This window comes from Carya illinoinensis, chromosome 10, assembly GCF_018687715.1.
Source record: "Carya illinoinensis cultivar Pawnee chromosome 10, C.illinoinensisPawnee_v1, whole genome shotgun sequence".
In the NCBI taxonomy this organism is placed as follows: Eukaryota; Viridiplantae; Streptophyta; class Magnoliopsida; order Fagales; family Juglandaceae; genus Carya; species Carya illinoinensis.
This window is the reverse complement of record NC_056761.1, coordinates 9,005,196-9,014,503: the sequence shown is the minus strand read 5'-3', so window position 1 is coordinate 9,014,503 and position 9,308 is coordinate 9,005,196. Positions and strand designations below refer to the sequence as shown.

Sequence of the window (9,308 nt, the reverse complement as noted above, 5' to 3'; positions counted from 1 at the left end):
ATTCTGGACATAAAAACATCTTGATACCATCGATAGTCAGACATATGACGGCATCGTAAATTATTTAAATAGTCACTAACACAATTTGTAATATTTGAAGGAGTACAAACAAAATGTTTGATAATATTATAAATTAAAGTATTAACACCATCAGGTTGTGCCATTCCAATAGCTTCATTGAAAATAGGTATACCATTATCATCACGCTTAACAACATGTTGAATTAAATCTCTGGTCTCGGCAGTAAGGTGTTTATCCCACCAATTATGGATCATTCTAGTAAAACCAGTGGTTAAAATAATAACAATATCAGGTTCTTTGATATTATTGTTAATATAATCATTTGTAACAAGAGACGTCTTACTCATGGTATTGAGGATTTCTTTTTCAGACATCCCATCAATATTCCATTCATAAGTTTTGTCAGCAGAATATGAAAATTGAGATTGAGAAATCTTTTCTTCAAATTGTAAATCAGGAGGAGAAGGTCTGGAATATCAGTTCTTCGTAAAGCTCATTGATTTGGGCTTTGAAAAAAGTTCGGCAATTTTAGGTTTTAAATCAAAATCTTGAAAATTCTTTTCAAGTAAATCAATATTTTTAACAGTTGAGGAATCACTTTCAGATGATTTATATGTAGTTTGGACAAAAACCTCTTCCTTTTCGTTGCTGGTTAGAGCCCTAATGGAAGATTTTTCTCTTTTAATTTCTTTAAGCATTTGATTAGTTTTATCAAGAGTCTTGGCCTGTTTGTTTTGAAAATCAAGTCTTGGCCTTGTCTCTAGTAAAATAATCAGAGGTTTTTCAATAATTTGTGAAATAGATTTTGAAGATAAGGTAGAAATTGGATTTTCTATCTTTTATTCAATTCGATCCAACTATTGTCCAATGGTTTGGAGAAATATATTTGAAAAATTATTTTGCTGAATAATCTTTTTTGTTGCAGATAAAATTGTAATAATCTCATTCTTTTTGGACTCTATATTGGAGGCTTTAAAAGGGGAAGCAATTAAATTAGCTCCTAAATGGGAAATAACAATTGCCTTCGAAGGAGGGTGGCTAGACTTGATGATAACCTTTCCTTCTTCCTTGACAAAATCTGTTTTTAAAACATTTAAACTATTTTTTGAAACATAGTAATTTTCCACGAAATCAAAGAAAATGATGTGCTTTTGAAGCTCATTGATCTTTTCTTTTCATTTGCGTTTGACATGTAGTTTTTCAGAAGCAGAAAAATTTTCAAGATAAGATTTTCTCTCATCACGATTTTCAATAGAACTATATTCTTTAAATACGAAAATTAAATCAATTTCAAAATAATCTCTGTTGATAACACAGAGTTGATTGTGTAAAATAAGTGCAACTGGTGCAACATTCTATATTTTTATAGAATAATGTAATATCTATACTTATATATAAAGTGCGAATCTGCTTTGTACAGTATTTTAATCTAAGTTTTTTTTCCTATTTTACCCTTAGTTGTATTTCAAAATTCCAAGCTATTTGCTTTTATTTCTATTTTGCCGACAAATATTTTAGTCTTTTTACCTTCTCGATTGACAAATGTCTTGTCTTAGGTCTTTTTTTTTCCTCTGCGTTTCTCATTTCTCACAAACCTCTCTCTCTCTCTCTCTCTCTCTCTCTCTCTCTCTCTCTCTCTCTCTCTCTCTCTCTCTCTGCTTATTCCTCTTCATCGCTACAGGAGAAATGTTTACTACCTTCACAGAAAACCCAGCCTCGTTGCACCTATTTTCTCCCACGGCAGCCACCCTACCTCATGTCAGAAACACCTTGGAAACCGCCTAGACGCACACAAGAAACCTCTATTTTGATGTTCAGAAACAGAGCACTCCACCATGCCCAACCAGCGAGAGCACAAAGCCAGGGAGCCACCGTGAGCTTCCACCTTCGGATGGTGTCTTGGTTAACGCTCAGACTAGTTGCTGTGTCCAGCTCTTTGCCTCACTTCCACACATCTTCTCCGTCGAGTGCACATCGCAAGACCTTCATTTTCAAGCAGCTTCTCTTGTCGGAAACAACCACCATGCAAGGTAGCAGCTTCTCTCATCAGAAACAACCAACATGTAAGGTAACAACTTCTCTTTGCCACGCCACCAGCCCGTCGAAGTCTGTTCTTAGTGTCTCCATTGTTTTCCCTTGGATGAGCTTCTGCAAGTTTTAGCTGCCCAGTATGCTTTTTCCCTTGATTGTTAACTTTAAATAGATGTATTTATTTATTTTTTAATTTTATCTTGTATTTCCTTCTAATGTTTGTTTAGTTGGATGTGTAACCAAGTGGAGGGAAGTTAGACAAAAGCATAAATTGTGCAACCTATAGCTTGAAGAGGTGAGATGATTTTCTACCCTGTTTTCTTATAAAGAGAGGAATCCAAGATGTGTACAATTTCTACAAAAAAAAAAAATCTGCTATAGTTTTAGCTCTACTTCTTCCTCTATTTGAATAACTTTTAATTATGTTTAAGCCTTTATTTTTACGTGTTAAACCAGTAGAGGTTAGTATGTATTTTCAAATGAAAGTTCATAAATCATTGCTAATTTGTTTCTTTAAGAATAAAAATTTCATATGTGGTTTGTTGGAGACTTGGAGTTGAATTTGTTATAGCCCGAGATTAAGACAAAAATCAGTTTCGTCCTCCTCCTGTAAACATAAAGATCCAGATTTTATTGTCATGGGAAATGATTTAATGATGTGCCTGTTTTCTCAAAATTTTCTAGTATTTTTACTTTCGATTTTTTTTTTCAAAGAACAGAGCGTGAGAAGATAAAAATGCCCCATTCTTTATAATCTTTGCAAATTACATTTTGCAACTTGTTGGGCCGTTTGCTTAAGGAAATGGAGAAAGAAAAACCAATTCTAGATTAAGCATGTGTTGTAGACATGGTCCACGTACTCCTTTATGCTTTCCACGAAGCCACTTCTTCAGCATTGGTAGTACTAGCAAAATCTGTTTATGATCATCCAAACGTGCTTTTAGAACTCACGGTTTGTAAATAAATATTAATGCTTAATGCAGTATAATTTAGTGAACTTTCCACATTTCGGTGGCCTTCTTAATATATATAACTAACATTCGATTCTGAAAAGCATACTTATGAGCAGTCTGAAATTACATGGCAAGAGTATAGGTCAATGACTTCCACCCATATGGTACTATAAGCTGCTTAATACATATACATATACATATACATATATATTAAACCCTTCAATATTTGTATTCATTGGAGTTTGTAGTGTCTAATTTCAATGTTATTGGTAAGTAATGTCTTGATGTCAATGCACCAAACAAGCTGACAAACTTTGTCTCAGGGGTTTTCAGAAAAGTCATAAAAGATGTCCAAGTCAAGGGCAAGTATTGATTTCCTACTAAATGATGATTTGAAGCTTTGGTTGGCATCTAAAGTGAAATTCTAAAATGTTTCATCCATATATACAGACTACTAGCGTATGCGGTTTGATCCATTAATTATTTGGTAATAAAATAAGAAATCATTCTCACTTGCAGAACTAAGTTCTGCACGAGTCCATTTTGGGGCTTCAGAAAAGGTACTCCTCTAACTCTCCCATAAACATCTATGAAGTAGAGAATCCATCTATCATTGAAAATTTATGTTGTTTAATAGATGAGTCCTTTAACAGCTTCTCATGATCACAGGATAAGGCATTATCGGAGCAAAACAACATGCTTGCCAAGAAGGTAGTTTTTTCATTTATCAAATAGGAAACTTGTTTCATTTCAAGAAATTACCTCCATTACCGTCAATTTAAAGAAATGTGGCCTGTAATGCTTATAACTAAAGTTGCATGAAGTTTCACTTATCATTCATGGTATTAAATATCTGCTCTGTTTTATTATTTCTCAACTTATCCATTAATTTCACTAATCAGACTTTTCAATTTGTGTGTGTGTGTGTGTGTGGCCTGTCATGTTTATAACTAAAGTTGTATGAAGTTTCGCTTATCATTCATGCTATTAAATATCTGTTGTGTTTTATTATTTCTCAACTTATCCATTAATTTCCCTAATCAAACTTTTCAATTTATTTGTTGATTTGTCTTTGAAGTTTTTCATTTTTGCAGTCATGCATTTCTTATCTATCTTACTTGTGCATTTCCTGGAGTCGCAGCTCATTGGTAAACAGAATGGCTCCTTCTTGCAGTTAGTTTCCAAGTTGTGTTTTATTTAGAATCAAAATATGTGGTATATTTTTTTTGTATATTGTATTAATGAGAAATTTTCCTTTCAACATGCACTGGGCTGAGAAAAATTCCTCTACCAATGTTTTCATAGCATTTATTTGTATTACAAGAAGTATATCAAGGTAATAAGCAAACATTTATGGTATATATCCTGCTTGCAAACAGAAGGTGGTTGATATGCTTTAGTGTTAAAAACGCATGAAGACTATTTCTACTTCCGTACTACCAATTAGGGAAATTTAATTTGTTGTCGTAGAAAATATTGATTTTTTTTTTCGTTAATTGCATGTCCTGGCAAAATCCTCAAAAATGATTCCAAGTGAAATATTTACAAGTTTATACAATCTGAGCTAAAACAAACATGTTGTTCACTAAGCATAATGATATCTAATTGTAAACTGCATGCTTTTACTGACAAACCAATCCTACATTCCCTTGACACGTTTATTAACATGTAAAGGAAAAGAAAGATTTTCATCATTTTTTTGGTTGAAAGAAAGATTGTTATTAGAGGACTTACAAATTGTATATATTTAGCCTTCCTTGGATTGAGATGTGTTGTTTGACGGCATCTCTTGTGTGAAAAAGGAATGGAGGATCCTAGAGCTCAAATAGAATTTGCTATATATGTAAAGAGTTTATGAAAATAATGGCTTTATTTTGCCATTGCTGTTTTTAAAATGATGATCGATGAAATGAAAAGGGAAGTTTATTGCTATTTATTTGTTGTGTTGAGGGTGAATTATTTGTATAAGTCGATTAATATATCCGTGAGAGTGATTTTTTTTTCCTAGTAACTAATGTTTTATCTTATTGTATGCAGTAATGCTAATGGATACTTTAGTTTATGGTATAAGATACACCTCTCCGGAGTATCTTTGTACTTTCCTTGTTGTCGAAGGTGTGTCTATATTTGCACTACTAAAGGTGATGATTATGTCTTTGTGAACAATTTTTTTCTATTTGAACTATTTTCATGCTCAATTCTTGAGATATCTTTGGGGCAAATGATTGCTTCTACCAAATTCATTTATGATTTTTATAGCTGTAATTCATTAAGAAATAAAGGAAAAAAAGGGTTGAAAACTTGAAGAACCTGAGAGAGAAAAGAGCTTGCTGCCATCTATTACAGTTTCTATTACTATCTGTTCCAAATTTTTGTGTTGTCTGTTTTAATTTTCATGTTTGCATGATATTTCTTTTAGTATTGAGTTTTAATTTTAATGTAGAGGTATGTTCTTCCTCCTTAATTACTAGAAAATGAGGCGTTGGCGGGGATCTTAGCGGGGTTGAGCTCGGACTAGGACTAGGAGTAGCAAGGAGGAGGAATGATGGAGAGCATTTGCTCCAAGAAGTCATTGTGGGAGGTAGGGTCAAAGTGGGACCTGGTGGTGAATCTCAGAGCTCCGGATTTGTGACTATTGTTGTTGGTCATGATCGAATAGATATGTTTTGAATTATGAGTACAAAATTAGTTGAAGAGGTACTGTGTTGTTGGATTATAATGACTCTCCTGTCATAAAAGTTTGTTTTGTTATAATACTATCGAAAGGAGAGAGAGAGAGAGAGAGAGAGAGAGAGAGAGAGAGAGAGAGAGAGAGAGAGAGAGAGAGAGAGAGAGAGAGAGATAGAACTCAGAGAAGTTATGAAACTTATGAATTTCTTAAAGAATTCAACGATATATATAGGCGTACAAAGGGAACTATGCCAGTTACTATGCAGTACTATGCTGGTACTGTGCATATGTACTATGCCAGTTACTATGGCCATTTACTATGCCAGTTGCTATGCAGTACTATGCTGGCACTATGCGCACTGTGCGATGTCGGCCATTTACTATGCCAGTTACTATGCAGTACTATGCTGGCACTATGCACACTGTGCGATGTCGGCCATTTACTATGCCAGTTACTATGCAGTACTATGCTGGCATTATGCACTGTGCATTTGACGGCTAGCTCAAGGTGGTCATACAATTTTACAATGTTATTTTACAACACTCCCCCTTTGGATGACCACATATAATGAATATGCCTCGTTAAAACCTTACCAAGGAAAAACCCTGTGGGAAAAAACCAATGGCGAAGGAAAAAGAGTACAATATTCATGTGTACCGTAAAATGCTTTAAGATTGCCTCATTAAAACCTTGCGAAGGAAAACCCAGTGGGATAAAACCTTAGCGAAGGAAAAAGAGTACAATCAGCATAAGTCTTCAAGACGTTACTCCCCCTGAAAAGTGCATGATAAAAGGTCTTCAAGTCTCCGCATTCCAATGTTTTGCACAATCTTCTTAAATGTTGCAGTTGGTAATGCTTTTGTGAATAAATCTGCCAGATTATCACTTGATCGTATCTGCTTGACTTTAATTTCACCTTTTTCTTGAAGTTCATGAGTGATTGAGCTGAAATATTGCATGTTTTAGTTATTTAAAATCAATGTATTTTAAATTCTTCATGACACTATTATTGGTTTTAAATGAAAAAAAATAGTTAATAAGCATAAATACGAGTTGCGATTTTTAATTGATTAATATCATGTTTATGCTTAATTTTATAACTATGATTTAATGGGACAATATTTCCTCACATATATAGTTTATTTGTGATAATCTATTTTTCTTTTAATTTATTTTTTGAGTGTTATTTTTATTTTCAGTTCAAATAAATCCAATTGGAACTGTTGACCATGAAGAGAAAGAAATAAGAGATGCGACTTACGGGCCAACTCTTCATCTGTCTTGTTGTTCTCAATCGGTTAGGATTATTCGAATAGAGCTTAAAGTAGCAGCAGATGAAGCAGAAGCAGAAGAATCACTCGGACAGAAATAGACCAGCTCACATGCAGCAGACCACTCGGACAGCCAACAGCAGGACCCACTCACATGAAGCAAACATGCAGCACTCAACAAACAACGAGTTGGACTTTCTTGGCTGGCTGGCAGACTTCACGGAAAGAGGCACAGAAGAAAATTATCTTTTTCGTTTGAGTGGAGATACTTTTTCGTTTAGTCAAGTGATCCTTTCATACTTTTCGTTCATTTGAGAGAAAGGAACCACTCATCAAGTCGAAGGGGACAGAATTATATGTTGTGCCATGATTGAAGGAGAGTGGGTGAGCAACCGTGTAGTCAACCAATGGTGCTGGAAACTAATGTGATTACGTAATGGCACTAATGTGATATATATAATGCTGGACGACAAAGTAAGTGGGAGAACGGAAAGAAAAGAAAGGAGAAAAAGTGAAAGAAGGGAATTGTTAGCTGAACGTGGGCCCCTCATTAAAGAAAAGAAGTGAGATTGGCTGATGGTAGATGCAGATTGAAGGAGTAAAAGGTGGAGTCTTCTTTTTCGGCTTGGACTGGATAGCTGGACGCAGCAGGGGACACGAGCAGCATTTATCTTTCTTTTCTGTTTGACTGAAGGCCGGGTGGGAATATTATGGATTATCTTACTTTTTCATTTTAGACGGAGGGGGCAGGCTTCCTTTTTCATTCGGAGTGGTTCTTAAGAATCGGCTGGAATTAGTTTTGAGATGGGTGATTTATTGAGGGGTGAGACCGGCTGGTGAGAAGCTGGGTAACGCTGCATTAGAAGGAGCTGGAGTGAGACCAGCTTGGTGAGAGAGGGAGAGGTGTTACGTGACATAGAGAAGCTGGCGGTGATAAGCTTGAGACGAAAAGTTACGTGAGATGGGAACGTGAGAAGCTGGGAGGCAGCAGAGAGAGTTTGAGTTTTATTTTCTTCATTCAGTGTTTATTTTGTTGTTCAGACCGTCGGCAGCTTGTTATATTTTTTTTTCTTTCACTTTTCGTTTTCGTTCGCGAGCAGTAGGAGTTTCTTAGTTTTTATCTTTTCATTTCTTCAGGGACTTGAGGCGGCGGCAGAGACGGAACTCTCTCGCCCTTGCTCGTCTGGAGTTTTAATTTTTTTTGCTTCGTGTTTTCAGTCTTATTAGTTTGGACGGAACTCTCAGTTTTGGGTTTCATTTTTTTTACTGGTTTTAGTTTTTTTTAGTTTTTTTCCTTTTGGGACACTGAAGTTTCTTCCCAATTGAACATTCGGCTGCTATTTTTTTTCAAGTTTTCGTTTACTGTGGCTTCTTCATTTTTCATTCGGCTTCATTTTTCATTTCGTTTACGGTGGGATTCTTCATCGTTTTTATTTCAGTCTTAGTTTTTCTTCGCAGGGGGCAGCTTCTTGTTTAATTTTTTGGCTTTCGCTCATTTTTATTTTGGATTTCTTTTGCTCTTAGATTTTGTTATGGCCTTGTTAAGATTAATTTTTGTTGTTAGAAATATCATGTGTAGTTAATTTCTAAAACTTGGGTTGTGGAATGAGACTTAATTTATTTTAGGTTCTAGATCGATGCAATATTTTATGGTTGAATGTTGATTTCACTAAGTTACTAGTTGGATTTAAATTGAAAATAGATTGAAACTCTTGCTCTTGTTTTGTTGTTGACGTAAGGCACAACAAAAGCTTGAATATTATCAAGGCTTCTCTCGTTTGTTTGTTAATGTGTTCGGCTAGTAAAATAGAAAATCCCTTAGGAAACTGTTTCCATTTTCCTTAAAAGACAAGGCTAAGACATGGTTAAATTCTTTAAGACCAAGATCCGTTGGGACTTGGCAAGAAATGCAAACTGAATTTTTAAAGAAATTTTTTCCCATGCATAGAACTAATGCCTTGAAAAGACAGATCATGAATTTTGGCCAAAAGGATGTGGAAACATTTTATCATTGTTGGGAACGATTCAAAGACCTTTTAAATGCATGTCCTCATCATGGATATGAGAATTGGAGGGTCATTAGTTTTTTTTATGAGGGGTTGCAACAAAAAATGAGACAATTTGTGGAGACCATGTGTAATGGAGCGTTTTTTAACAAAGAACCTGAGGAAGCTTTTGAATATTTTGATTATCTAGCTGAAAATGCACAATCATGGGATACATCTGATGTTCATGATAGGTCGGAAAGTTCACGGACAATTTCAGGGGGTGGGAAATATAATCTGAGAGAAGTAGATGATTTGAATGCTAGGTTGGCTATGATTTCTAAGAAATTAGAAACCATAGAACTGAAGAAAGTGA

General features: G+C 34.9%; 1 non-coding gene across 1 annotated transcript; it reads right to left on the bottom strand.

Moving 5' to 3' along the window:
* Positions 1–8,901: 8,901 nt before the first annotated feature.
* Positions 8,902–9,009, bottom strand: LOC122280213. Its single transcript, XR_006229799.1, has one exon. It is a non-coding gene; the product is annotated as a small nucleolar RNA R71 (small nucleolar RNA).
* Between the last annotated feature and the right edge of the window lie 299 nt (positions 9,010–9,308).